Below are 14,054 nucleotides of genomic sequence, written 5' to 3' on the forward strand. Positions count from 1 at the left end.
TCCAAGGTCGCAGCATCTCTGGGATCACCTCTGCCTCTATCTTCTGGCCAGAGGAGCCAGAAACCCAACAGAGGAGGGAGACAGACAGTTGTGAGGAACCCACGATGAGTCGGGGGGCCCTTCGGGCTTTTTAGGTGCTCGCCGCTGATGTTCTTATTAACCCTTCACTGAAGCATGACATACACACCTGTGTAACCCAGATCAAGACACGGAATCTTACCAGCATCCCAAACACTCTCTTGGCTTCCCCCGTGTGGCTCTGGCACCCCTCCCTTTAATGCTAACCACTATCTTGACTTCTACATATACTTTACCACTTTTTACACACGGAACCCTATATGCTTTGACGTCTGGCTTTTCTTACCCCAAAATCATGCGTGAGTCATCACGTTATGTGTGTCTGTGCACTATTCGTAGCAGCGCTGTCATTCCACTGCACAGACCAGAGAATGCTGTCGGTGTATCTGTTCTACAGCTGAGGGGCATTTGGGTCCCTTCCCATGTGTGGTTATTACAAACAGGGCTGCTGTGAAGACAAAGACGAGCGCATAACGTATGCGTCTAGGAGGGGACTGCGAGGTCGTAGGGTTTGCAGTGCAAGCCCTTGGAAAGGGACTTCCAGGGGCTGCACCATTCTGCACCCCCACGAGCCGCGGGAGAGAGTTCCAGTTGCTCCACGTCCACACCAACACTTGCTGCTGTCGGATTTTCCCATCCTAACTGCTCGGGAGGCCGCGCGGCGCACCCTTCCTTCCTAATTCCCTCCAGCGGCCCCACGAGAGGGGCTGAGGATCTCTGCGTTGCAGATGAGGACGCCCAGCTCTGCGAGGTGAAGCGGTTTGCTCACAGCCGCTTCCATCCCGGCGAGGGCACGCGGCTGTCTGACCTCAGCCCGTCAGGTCATCCCTTTCTCCGTCGGGCTGCCTCCCGCAACCTTGCGTCCCTGGGCTCCGGCGTGGGAAGGCGGCCCATCCTTGAGACCGCAGCCGTTCTGCTTGAGGGGTGCTACGGGACTGGGGTCCCGGGCTGGCATGGGTCCCGCCCAGCTACCCAGAGGGGGCGCAGAGGACGGGCGGATGGGCCACGGCGACCAATGGGGTTCAAGGAGAGAGACCCAGAGGCGAGGCGGGGAAAGCGTCCTCTGCAGCACCTGGGGGCGGAGCCCACCCTGCTCGGTGCGGCCCGGGCCGGGTTGGGGGGATGGGGGGAGGAGAATGCTCCTAGAGGGGATTGGCTGGTGGGGGCCCCGCTGCGTTCGGAGGGAAGGGGGCAGGGAGTGAGCAGGGGAGGGGCGGGGGCTCCAGCGCGCGGAAGCTGGGGCTGGGGGCACGCGGGACGCCCCTCCCCGGAGGAGGGAGGTGGGACGCAACGAGGGGCGGGGCCGGTCGGGGCGGGGCCTGGGCCGGCGGGGCGGGGCGGATGGGTGGGCGGGGCGCGCGGAGGCCAATAGGCGCGCGCGAAGCCAGCCCCGCCCTGGCCTCCCGCGGCGGCTGCTGCATAGTCATGAGCGCAGGCCGGCGCTGCGTCAGCGGAAGCGGCGCGCGGCGGCTGTTTCCGACCCGATAAAGCGGCGTTGTCCCCGCGCGCCGGCCGCAGCTTCGGAGCGCTCTGTCCGCGCCCTCGTCGCTCCCTGACTGACCGCCCGGCCGGCCGGCCGAGAGCAGCCGCCGCCGGGCCCCGCCGCCGCCCTTGCCGCCGCCGCCGCCCCCCAGCGCCCGGGGCCCCGCGCCCCCGCCGCCTCCGCCCGGCCCGGCCCGGCCGCCCCGCCGCGCCGCCGCCCCCGCGGCCCCGGCCGGAGGAGACAGGTGAGCGGCCGCCTCGCCCGCCCGCCTCCCAGGACCCGCACCTGGACGCCGGCACCTGCAGCTTCCCGCCTCCCCACCCCACCTCCGCGCGGCCCGGCCTCGAGCTCCTGGTCCCGCTCCTGGCCCGCCCGGGCATCTTGTCCCCAGGGAGGAGGCCACCACCCCACCACCGCCCCGACTGCCCCCCACCACCCGGCCGGGGCGACTCCCGCCGGAACTCGCTCCCCATCCTCGGCCTCCTTCCTGCTCTCCCCGGGCTGCACCTGCCCCTCGTCACCCCCGCGCAGGATGCCCACGGGAGCATCCCGGGCCCCGTCCCCGCCGTGTGCACCTTCCCACGGATCTGACCCCCTTCGGTCGCACTGCATCCCCCACCCCGTTTCCTCGGGTTTCTCTACCCAGAGTGGAATCGGGGGCCTCGCCCCCTTGGCTCCGACCCCGTCCTGCCTCCGCGGCCTGACATCTATCTCCCAACTTCTGAGAGTCCAGCGCTTGCCTGCCCCCTGCGCCTGCCTTCACCCCACCCCCTACCCCCTGCGCACACACGCGCTCTGCACGCCCGTCCAGTGCCCCACACCTCAGGCTCCAAGCTGCCCCCTGGACTGTGCCCGTGTTTGTGTCTTAAGTGCTTGTCCTTCGGTCTGTCCCTTGGAAGACACCTTTATTTCCTGTGGCCAGGCTTGTCCCTGGAGGAGAGGGGCCAGTGCATCTCTGCAGCCGGTCCGGAGCCCCTGCCCTGCACATTTCTCTGCATCTCAGCACCGCTTCCCCTTTCCCGAGCAGCTCCTCCTCCTGGAGCTCTTGAATTTAACCCATTCCTCCCCAAGGTGTGTTGCTTCTGATTCGGTTATTGGGGAGCACTTTGCAGCAGAGGGCTTTTCCAGGGGAGCTATATCAAAACGGGGGCGGGGAGGGTGGTTTGGGAAAAGCCCCGCCTCTTGGTTAGGTATCTGTAATGATTCTAGAAAGTGGTGGGGTGGGGGGAGGGGAAGGGGCACTTGATCTTCTGGGAAGTGTGAGATTGTTGTTTTTCCAAGGGGGGCTCTGAAGGGTCAGACTGAGCCCCCCAGCCCCACTGGGTACCTCAGCTAACTCCAGCAAAAGGGGCCTTGGAGCTCGCGGGTGTTTGGGCATCTTAGCCCTAGGTCCTGGGAAGGGAGGGTTTGGAAGATGAGTGACTGAAGCAGTTGTTGTGGGGTCAAATGCTTGTCAGAATCAAAGCCTGTTTCTGCTGGGGAGACCCAGGTCGGATCTTGGCGGTGCTCTGTGTGTGTGTCCTGCATTTTCTTTCACTAGGACCACCTCACACCGCTCTCCTGCCCGGACAGACGGGCAGGGCACGGGGGGCAGCGGTCATCTCTGTTACTTTGTGTTTGAAAAAAAAGGGGAAGGGGATAAAAAGCTGGAGGGCTGGTTTATTGATTAAGTATAATGAATGGTTGGCTATCAGAAACCGTAATCCCTCATCTCCTTTTAAAAACGGGAGTAATTTCCTTGCCCTTTTGCTAGATATGGAGTTAAGTATTAAAAGAGAGAGTTTATTTAAGGCTTGCGAGAGATTTTGCAGAATCTGCCTGAAGTTGAGTAGTGGCAGCATTCGCAGCCGGCACCTCTGCAGGCCCCTAAGTGGAAAGACCCAGGCTTGATCAGGATCTCAAGTGCTCTCCGGTGAGAGGGTGGGGAAATAGGTTGTCTGAAAAATCAGGAATTTCAGTCCCAGGCAGGCTAATTGTTTTTATGGGCAGCAGCTGTAAAGGACGGAGGTGGACCTTTTGAGATGCATTTGAAATGCATATTAGGTCTTTAGTGGGTTTTTTTTGTGTGTGTGTCCCAGGTGCCCCCCCAGGGCAGGCTGCCCAGCCGCTCTGGGGCAGGGGCGGGGGGTGGGGGCCGTGAGTGAGTGGCCTGCTTCCTTTGCAGTAAGGAGTGTCCCTGTCGTGGGGCGGGGGGGCAGCAGAGCAGACATTGGACTGGGTGAGCTTCGAGGTGGCTTGCAGCTTTTAACATCCTGGGGCTGTATCTGTTCAACTTTGCTTATTGGAGAGGAGGGGAGCTGGGAAGGGGAGGGAGGAGTCTAGGGAAGGGGCCCAGCTCTCTTGGAGCCAGGAGATCCCGCCCTGCAGGTCTGCAGAGGGGGAGGGGCTGCGGCAATGGCAGCTCCCCCGTCCCCAAGGGAGGAAAGGAGTCCGAGAAGGTATTTTGGCCGGTGATTAGGTCGCTTGACGTTGGACTGGTTCCATCTGCGTCGTCAGGGGCATAGTGGGGCGCAGAGCTGAGTGGGGTCTGGGTGCTGCTGTTACTTTCCGACGGTGCTGCCTGTTTGTCCTTATCGCTCGTCTGCACCCTGTGCCCTCTCTGCCTTCTTCACTGCCCCACGAGGCCCCGGAGCCCAGCCCCGTGCAGCAGACGAGCAGCCTCACTGCCTGGCATGGAGTGAGGGCTGCTGGCTAGCGCCGTGGGTGGCCAACAACCGCAAATTGCCCGTACCCTCCTCGGGAACACCCCTGGCAGAGCCCCGTCTGTCCTTCGTGGAGCCGGAATGCGCTAGGAGCCGTGTTCCCGGGGAGGCTGCCGCTGCACAGTTGCTGCCTCTGGCTCCCCGGGATGCTTGGTCACAGCACACCCGTGGATGGAGGTGCACTCGGTGAAACACCATTGAGAGGGGTTGCTTCCACTCCAAGCCAGGAAACACGAGCGTTTCAGCTGTGCTGAGTGGAGATGTGACCAGAGGGAGAGCCTCCCAGCCAAGAGCAGCCACACGGAAAGAGGGGGCGGGGGTCGGAGAGGACCCTGGAGCCAGAGCAGTCAGCGTCAGCAGGGGGGCTCCTGGCCCAGGCCGGCCGTTGCACCTCCCCCACAGACGCCCAGACAAGGCCCCCTTGTTTACATTAGCGTAATTACCCCACCCAAATCAGTGAACAAGGATCTTTTTAAACGTGGAACTTTCAAATGTGCTTCGAGTGGCCCCCTTTTTTTTTTTTTTTTTTAATCAAAGGTATCAAATGTGAGGCCTTTGTGAAATAAGGCACTTGGAGCTAGCCGGGGGATTGTGGATCTTTTCATTGTGTGCAAAGGAAGCTTCCCGGCCCTAGATCAGGAGGAAGCTTGCCAAAAGTCCGACTTCACCAGTCTGCACGATAGATCTTTCAGACCAGCCCGCTGCCTGCGGGGGAGCAGTAGCGTTGGAAACACTTCGTGGGGCCCTCACGGCGTCTGCTAACCTCCTTCCTGGGCAAGTGACTTTTAGAGGAGACATTTTAAGAAGATTAAAACGTCCACAGACTTTCAAGGGCAGCAGCGTAATCCACTTACTGTTTGCATGTCACGAATAGAGTCCTTTGAAGCTTGGCGCTCCTGCGGGGACCCTACACGGCTGCGGGGGGACGGATGGTGTCCCCACCTTCACCGATGGGCAAGCAGAACAAGGGAGGCTGTGGGAAAGGACACCAAACCACGAAGTTGGGCGAGGAGGACTCAGAGTTCCACATCACTAATTCGGGGCTGCACAGGGTCAGTGGCAGACTCCGGAGAGGAGCCCCCCACGAGGGTGCACGTTTTCCTGGGAGGGGGAGTGCCCGCCACCCCAAGGTGGGATACTGCCACCGCAGGATGGGGTTTGCAGAGCGTTTTCTACTTACTGAGCGAGAGGCTACCTTGCCCTCCCACCTCTGCTTGGCGGGCAGCCCAGGTGAGGAAAGCATTGTTCAGACCGAGGTCGTTGGTGTTTTCATCCTCCCAAACCTGTTGAAGGATTTTGCTGGCGGAGAGGAAAACTGCATTCCTGAACCAGCGCCCGCGGGGTACTTTTCTTTTGTTGCATGCAAAAAGGGCCTTCTGACCTGGGGTTCCGGGGTGTGGCTCCTCTCCACGTTTTTTGGTGGTTTGCTGGAGGATCTCTCCTGGGGCTCTGCCTCTGAATCCCGCAGTCGGTTGAATGAATCCATTGGCAACCCAAGTGCTCCCCGTTGTGAAGACAACCAAGTCCTGAGTGCGAAATCCATAGCAGACCCTTGTGGCAGATGACAGAGGGGAGCTGTGGGACAATGGCCGGGGGGGCGGAGGGGGCTGTGCTCCAGATGGGGCGGTCACTGTATTTCGCAGGCAAAGCTTATCTCGCAATTTCGAGCGATCAGTTGGACTCTGCAAGGCCAGGAAACAAATCCGCTTCTCATTGCCAACATTTTAGTCATCGTCGTAGGAGAATCTATTTACCCAAAAGTATGATTTTTGGGTTTGAAGTGGGAAGGAAATATTTTTCCACCAATTATTTTGAGGGGGGGAGGAGTTTTGCCATCCCTACCCCAGAGCTGAGCTTGTCAACCCCGAGGTCACTGGACATAACAGGGTGGGGGAGCTGGTTCCTCAGTTGGTGGCTGGTTAGAGTACGGGTCTTGCAGAGTTTTATTTCCCTCTCAGCGGAGACCTTCAGACGTTTTTGCTCATATAACTTCATATAACTCTGAAGACCTCAGGTGCGTTTCTAAGTGGATGTTGAGCTTTTGGCTAATTTTAAATAGAATTAGATGTAATGTCTAGTGTAGTGTGTCTGTGGACACTGAAATTCACAGTTAGAATGCCCTTGGAAGGATCCAAGGCTAAGTATGTTACTGACCGGATAACCACTGTCCACCCTTAAACCCCCCAGACTGTTGATGGTTGTAACATGTGCATCTTTTTTCTTCTTGAACTTGGACGTTTGCTGTTTTCAGCTTCTTTCCACATCAGAGACTTTCATTGATCCTCCTTTCCACGTGTGACACAAGTGTATGTAAATTGGAGTTTAAACTATTTCTGTGATCATAAGGCTGTGTTCACGCCATCCAGAAGTATCTCTTGTCATTGTAATTACCAATACGAAATTGATCACAGAAGCCTCATTGATCTTCGTAATCACTAAATGCACAAAATAAAAATACATTGGAAAGGCATGTTGTAAAGAGCTGAGTGGTGGTCCCATTAAAGGAATTAGGGATTTGCCCTTGGTGCCTAGGCAGCCCTTGTTGCTGAAACATTCGCCGAGAGGCTTCCCTCCTGCTGATGGGGCAGGAAGGGAGAGTGAAGGCTGGGGCTTCCCCCACTAGCCAGAGCTCAGGCAGTCTAGTCTGGGACGATGAGGTCTGTAAATTCAGTCTCTCAAAGGCGCCGCTCCCGAAAGCCCCGGAAGTGCTTCTGCTGTGCTGCGTTACTGTGCTCCGTGGGGGGAGGGGTAAAGAGCATTTGCCACTTTGTTAAACGATGACAGTGAGTGCTGACCCATGTGTACTTTAATATTTAATTGCGTCTTTCCTAGATTTACGTGTTAAAGGGCAGAGAGGATGGTAGATCTCGTAAACATGTATGCTTTAGTGAAGGGGCAATGCATTTTTATTGGGCTGGGTTAAAATTTAAGCCTATGGGATTGTGCCTTGAGTTACATTTTAATTTTCCAGAAAGATTTGTTAAAAGCAGACAGGACTGCTTGGCTGGGTGTTGGATTCCAAAGAGGTTTTTGTCTTGCAGGAATCCAGTGTGCCTGCTGTGCGAAGCTTTTGGAAACTGCAGAGTGTGTTCTGGGAGGAGGAGAAGAAGGGTGTGTTCCTGGCGTCCCTCTAGGGTATGGGCTCTTGGGGTGGGTGAGAGGCCCGGGGGGTTGCAGAGGAGCTTGACTGCTTGGGATTTGCAGAGGTGGGGCTCTCTCCCTGAGAAGCCTGGATGCACCGAGAACTTCCTCAGATTGTTGGAAAGTCCTGGGCTGGTCCTCTCTCAGGCATGCTGGAGATGCTCTCAGCACACGCGGTTACTGTTGCTAGCCCAGAAAAAGAAAGTGCCTTGGGTTGAGAACTTTTGAGCTTTGTATTACAGGATGGTTTTATGACCTCCAGGTAGCCTCCGAATAACAAGGGGTCTCTGGCTTCACCCAGCTCTGTGGGGAAAGAAAGCAAGCAAGCCGCCGCCTGGCTCCTGGGATTTTGGTGATGTGTGTGGGCTTGAAGTTTTATCTGTCTTCTGTGCTCAGGGCTGGCTGTTAAGAATCCACTTAAGAATGCTTCCCCACGAATTTGGATTTGTAAATATTTGGGAGCAAGTCGGGTCCTCAGATTGCGAGCGAGGCAGTGTCTTTGTTCCCAGGGTTAACTGAAGATAGGAAGGAGCTAGTTCCAAGATCGTGTTCTAGGAACCCTGTGGTTTCCTCTAAGCCGTGTGGAATGGCGCTGGGCAAGGCAGTATAGCCAGGACCCAGCCTGGTAGGGAGCGGCGTGGGACAGCTCTGGCGCGGACCCTCCATTGATCTGTATTTTTTAATCACTTATTTATTTATTTATTTATTTATTTATTTATTTGACAGACAGAGATCACAAGTAGGCAGAGAAGCAGGCAGAGAGAGGGGAGGAAGCAGGCTCCCCACTGAGCAGAGAGCCCGATGCGATGCGGGGCTCGATGCGGGGCTCGATCCTGAACTGAGCAGGAGGCAGTCACTTAACCGACTAAGCCACTGAGGCCTCCCTGCACCCCTCCCCATTGATCTCTTAAACACAAACCCTTGCTTACACTTTCTTAGCATCTGGACCTGGACCCCGAAATCAAGGTTTCAGGCTTGTAAAACAAAGGCTAAGAGGCTTGGGCTGCTGAAGGTGAAGAGGGGTACCCAGCTGACCCTGCACAGAGGGGTTCAGTTCTAGAAACCCTGCTGTCCCCTGGGGCCTGACACAGATGCCCGTCTACTGCCAGCCAGTCCTGCTGCGCGGAACCGGAGTCCCAGGGGGACTGTTGGTGGTTCTGCAGCGGCAGCTCCGGACAAAGTCCTCGCCATCAGGCCTGCACACCACCACCCTCTGCTGGATGCAGCCAGAGCTTCCGGAGGGCTGAGGCAGCCTCTCTGTCCTTCGTTGTCCCGTGTGCAGGAGCTCCGATTCCGCGCTGGGGATGGAGGGTAGAGCTGAGGCCAGCTTGCTCTTTGCTTTGCCAGCACGGGCCGGCGGGCCTAGCGGGAAGCCGAAGGGGAAAGCTCAGGGCTGTTTCACACGTGTCTAACTCATCCCTGAATTATTCAGACAGCTAAAGTGTGTTTAATTCTTGAGAGGGAGAGGCCCTGGGCCTTTTATTCTACAGTAGAAACCTCCTAGAGTCTGGCGTTGTTTGGGGTGCAGGGGCCATTTCCATCCTTGGCTGGGCTGTCCTGGCTTTGTGACCTTGGCCCAGAAGCAACCGCTACTCCGGGCTTCAGTTTCTGTTACAATCTGGGAAGCACAATGAGCATTTGTTCCTGGTACTTAGCAGGCCCTGGGAAATGATCTGGGAGGCCAGGTCCTATGCTGCCCGCTCAGCCTCATCCTCTCTGCAGAACCCCACGGGGACGGTCTGTTACTACCTGTGTTTTTGCGGAGCGGGAGACGAGGTGCGGAGAGGTAAAGCCACTTGTCCGAGGCCACACAGTAAGTGGCTGAGCCTGGGGGTGAGCCCCGGGACTCACACATGGGGCTTTGGGCCCGTAGGTCTCCTGTGGGGCCCTGAGCCCCAAGGACGTGGCTCACCTTCCGCCCCCCCATCCGAAAAGCAGGGTTTGCAACGTGGAGTTTCCTTTTTTTGTGTTTACCATGGTGTGTATGGAACATCGGTAACTTCACAGAATGAAACTTTTTGTTAAAAGATTTTGTTTATTTGACAGAAAGAGAGATCACAAGTAAGCAGAGAGGCAGGCAGAGGGAGGGAGAAGCAGGCTCCCCACTGAGCAGAGAGCCCGATGTGGGGCTCGATCCCTGGACCCTGAGATCATGACCTGAGCCGAAGGCAGAGGGTTTAACCCGCTGAGCCGCCCAGGCGCCCACAAAATGAAACATTTAACGCGAATCAAATCCAAAATAAAATTGACCATGTTTTCAAAGGAACTAGGCAGTTGAGGTGAGTGAGAAGAGACGGTGCTTTCGGCGCCATCCCAGAAGGCCTGGTGAGTGGAAGCTTCTGCGGGGGCCGGTTATCAGTCCTTGGTTAAGTCCACCGTGTGGGCAGCCTGTGCAGAAGTGAGACAGTGCGTGTGCCGGGAAGAGTCCTGTGGACCCTGTCAGTTTGTAGCTGCCAAGGTCATGTAGGTTTCTGAGGAAAGCCTGCGGGTCTGTGGGAGAGTGGGAGCCACGTGGATGCAGGCTGTGGCTTCTGTCGGCTTTGGATACCGTTTTGGAAGCGAGCTTACAACTTTAATGTGGGTTTCCTCATGATCTCCTCAGAGCCTTGTTCTTCTGGCGGTGGATTTTTGCCCACAGAGGTGGGCCTCGGCTTGGAGCCCCTGGAGATGTGGCCTGGGAGCCCAGGCCCGCCTCACCACAGCGCGGTCTGCTCCCGGGCCAGATGGTGGGCTGTGAGACTGGAGGCCTGGCCTCCCTGTGCCATGGTGACCTGGTCCCTTGTGGTGGGAGCCCAGGGGGCACTTGGTTTTATTTAATTATTTATTTTTATTATTATTATTTTTTAGAGATTTTTATTTAATTTACTTGACACCCAGAGCGAGATAGCAAGAGAGAGAGTACAAGGTGGGGGGAGCAGGCAGAGGAAGCAGGCTTCCTCCTGAGCAAGGAGCCTAACGCGGGGCACATCCAGGACCCCGGGATTATGACCTGAGTGGGTGGCAGAGGCTTAGCTGAGCCCTCCAGGCGTCCCTGCACTTGGTGGAATAACCCAGTTGAGGGACGGGGATAGTCGCGACGTTCAGACTTTCTAAAACAGCGCGTGGCTTGTATGGGGATGACTGTGAGGAAGAGTCTGGGCTTACTGAGGCCATCGCTGGGCAGAGAGTGTTTGCATGAGTGTGCGGCAGGCCTGGGGGACCGATGACTAGTCTGTTCATCTGAGTCACCGTGAGACCCCAGAGGCCCCGTGCTGGCGCTGTGCTGAGTCCTGGCGCGCTGGGCCTCCTGCGTGTCGGCGGAGTCCTGCCAGCCCCACCGCGGTCCCGTGGGCGTTTCCGTCTTGGGAGGCCCCTGCCAGCGTGGCCATGGGCCGGGCTCTGAATGCCACCTAGACTGCGTGTTCACTGCTGGGTTTTCCTGACCGTCCTGCATGGAAGCGGTGATATCCCCATTTTATAGATGAGAAAATGGAAGCCCAGAGCGCTTAGCACCCCGCCTGGGATTCTCTCTCCTGACCAGATGTGCTGCTGGGAAGCGTCCGGGGGCAGTGGGAGCTGCATAAACACTTGGAGCCTAAGCGGGGAGGTCCCCCGCGGACCGCACGGAGGCAGGAGTGACGATTCGGAGCTCGTCCAGCACTAAAGATAGTTCCTGCCCCCCTCAGGCGGGCTCCTCAGGGAGGGCTTTCTGGAAGTGGAGGCCCATGTAACTGGCTTCAGGAGAAACAGCCTGGCCCCGGGGCCTGAGGGTGTGGACGCCTCTTCGGACAGTACAGTGGGGTGTGCTTCAGCTGCGTCTGTTTTAATGAGCGACAGCCCCCCTCCGGTTACCACTTGTCACCAGCCAAGGAAAAGATCCTGCGGAGCTTGGGTGGCAGCCTTGACAAGGGCTGATGGCCTTGGGAGGGGGGTGGCGAGGGCCCTTCAACTTGGGAGTCGCCTCCCGGCTTGATGCCCGGTCTGTGCGCTGCGAGTGGCCTCCACGTGAGTGGCTGCCAGCTTGGGGCTTGGTCTCTGGGACAAGACGCTTGCCTGGCCGCCTTCCCGGCCTCATGGGGATGTTTCCGTGGTGGCGCATGAGAGACAGGCTGCGGAGGGGCGGTGGCTGGTGGAAGCCTGTGCCGCTGCCACCCTCCTACACCCGCAGGGGTGTCCGCGGAAGACGGGTGCTGCAGACCAGGTGCTCACGGACCCCCTGCAAGATAACGGGGTGGGGCTCAAGGAAGTATCTCCTGGACCTTCCATCTGCTGAGTGTCCTGGAGTCGACACGCAGCTTCTGGTAACTCACCGTGGGGCTGTTTCAAAGTTCAGTCATCATGTCCATTTTAAGAATGAGGTCTCCTTGTCTCTTTTGGTAGGCCCCAGGGACTGGCGGTTGGTCCCGCTCCATACCTTCCGGCTGGTTTGCAGGTGGGGAGCAGGCGGCTGGGCTAGTTCCACCAAGACTGGACCCCGAGGCTGGCCTCCCTTTGGCCCTCTCTGACTTACGAAACGCTCCTTCACCTGTGAGCCCCAGGGCCCCCTCCCAGCAATCGGCAGGAGGGTCATGGGTCTGTGCCCCAGGTCGTTGGAGGACCCGGACCTCGGGAGTGTCTGACTCGCCCGTGAGCGCCTGCATGCCCCCCTGAGCAGGTCCACACCCCCTGGCCGAGTTTCCCCAAGCACTTCATGTGGGGGTGCTTGTAACTAGGTCGCTGTCTTTATAGCGTGCTGCTAATTCACACCAGACAAGGGCCCACATTGCCAGTTGATGTGGGGTTGTCTTCACAATCCCTTTTCTTTGCACCGAGGAAGTGCGCATGTGAGCGTCTCCTACCCATTTCCGGTGATTACTATGCCGGTGGGTTCCTTAGGGCACGGCAGGGCTCTGGTCCGGAGCATCCGGAATAGGCTTACAGGTCCTGTCTTGCCTCCAGGAATCCCTTTCAAGGCCAAGGGTTCTCATCTTGATTTGATAACTCACTGAGCACGATCTTAGTCACTGCTTGGAACTACGCAGGGGTGTTGGGCTTAACTGCTGCCAGCTTCTGCCCCGTCAGTCAGCGACTGTGCCCGTGTCACGGACGGACTTTGGCCGCTGTGTCTCTCGTGTCCTGTTTGCAGGAAGCAAGTGGGCATTGCAAGTAGAGCAAGAAGCCTTAGGGCCATACAGAGGGGTGCACAGGGTTAAGGGACGCCAACAGGGAAGGCTTCACCCGACCCTGTGCCCAGAGGCTCGGGGGTCTGCTGGAGAGGGGCGTGGTTTTCTGTGCAGGGGCCTGGTCAACTGATGGTGACTGCTCAGGTTGAGGGCCCGGGAGGCCAGGGACCAGGGACCCTGCGTGCACCCCTGCGCTCCTGCGTGGTCGCTGAGATGGAGTGTGCACGGTTGTGTGGCCTTCTGGCTGCCTGGCACTGTTCCCTGCTTGGTGGGAGCTGATGCCTATGGGTTTATGGTCATTTGGGGTCTCGGTCAGGTGGCGGAAGGGAGGAACGGAGTTGGCCGTTGTAGCTGAGAAATGCAGGCTGAGTGGGCTTTGGCGGGTCCGGGGTGTAGCTGTGACGATGCCGCGTGGGCCACTTCCTCTTTTACTGGTTTCCTGCTGTTGGCCAGGTGGCCTGGAAGCGACTGGAAGGCAGTCTGGACCTCTCTGTGTGCTCAGTGGGAGCGCAGTGAGCGGGATGGATGAGGGAGGGGAGCCGTGGGTAGGTGGGGTGTCTGTGAACCGCGATCCCACTGCCCAGGGCCTGGTGACAATGGTAGCCAGCTCTAGAGCCAGACACAGCGGAGAGAGCACAGCTGCGCTCTGGACCCGAGGGAGAGAGGCGATGCCCGGACCCCTGGTCTAAATGCAGCGCGCAGAGCAGATTAAGGTTTTACCCGGAGCCTGGCTTGTTTTGGTTATGAAGCGTGAGAGCAGTGTTTTGCGGACCTGGTTTCCCTTGCTCAGTCTTTCCCCAGCTGGGTCTGTCCTGGGTTACTTTTCAAAATGAACGAGCTAACACGATATCCAGCAGGTTCAAAACAAGCTCATTATCACCCTGGCGAGCCAAGTAAATAACATTTATCCAGGACTCGATTCCAGATGCTGTGGCCCGACAGAGTGACAGCCCTTTGACTTGTAGCGGTTCATACTTTTGTCCTTTAGGATCAGTTCTAGAAGTCGCGGTTTGATCTGATCACCGAGAGTTTGGTGAGCTCTGGAATAGTCTGGGCCGGCCCTTAGAGTTTGTCCTAAATTTAGATTTTATCTTTCTAGTTTTGTTTTTATCTGCCCCCCCACCCCCCTGCCCCAAGAACCTGAGTTGTTTGGCTGAATTCTAAAGGAAACTAAAAGGGAGGGCCGACTTTTCAAAGTTATGAGAAGCTGATGCAGTAATTTGCACAGCAGAAATCCCTCTAACCAGCTGCGGGGCCGTGGACACTTCCCTCTTCCCCACTTCGGGCTGGGGTTGGACTGAACCTTTCTTGGGTCATGGATTCCTTTGGAAAACCTGGTGAAAGTGTGGACCTTTCCCACAAAAATGCAGAGAGACACCATTTTGTAGCTACTTAGGTCTCTTAGCCCCCTCTACCAGGGATGGGCCCTCTCAGCCCCCCATCTCTGGGTCTCCGCTGAGGAACCCCTGCTCTGGAACCACGGCTCAGAGCCTGCAGCGTGGGCTGCCT

At 57.6% G+C, this 14,054-nt stretch overlaps 1 protein-coding gene across 1 annotated transcript in view; it reads left to right on the forward strand.

Annotated features, from left to right (window-relative positions):
* The first annotated feature begins 1,769 nt into the window (after window positions 1-1,769).
* The window catches only part of LOC111146718 (solute carrier family 45 member 4), a 69,301-nt gene continuing 57,016 nt past the window's right edge, over window positions 1,770-14,054 (forward strand). Inside the window, exon 1 of the mRNA XM_022502388.1 lies at window positions 1,770-1,805. The gene's annotated coding sequence lies outside the window, so the exon portion shown is untranslated. The remainder of the gene's footprint in view (window positions 1,806-14,054) is intronic.

The sequence above is a fragment of the Enhydra lutris genome, unplaced genomic scaffold (genome assembly GCF_002288905.1).
Source record: "Enhydra lutris kenyoni isolate GAN:26980312 unplaced genomic scaffold, ASM228890v2 scaffoldscaffold14, whole genome shotgun sequence".
Taxonomy (NCBI): Eukaryota; Metazoa; Chordata; class Mammalia; order Carnivora; family Mustelidae; genus Enhydra; species Enhydra lutris.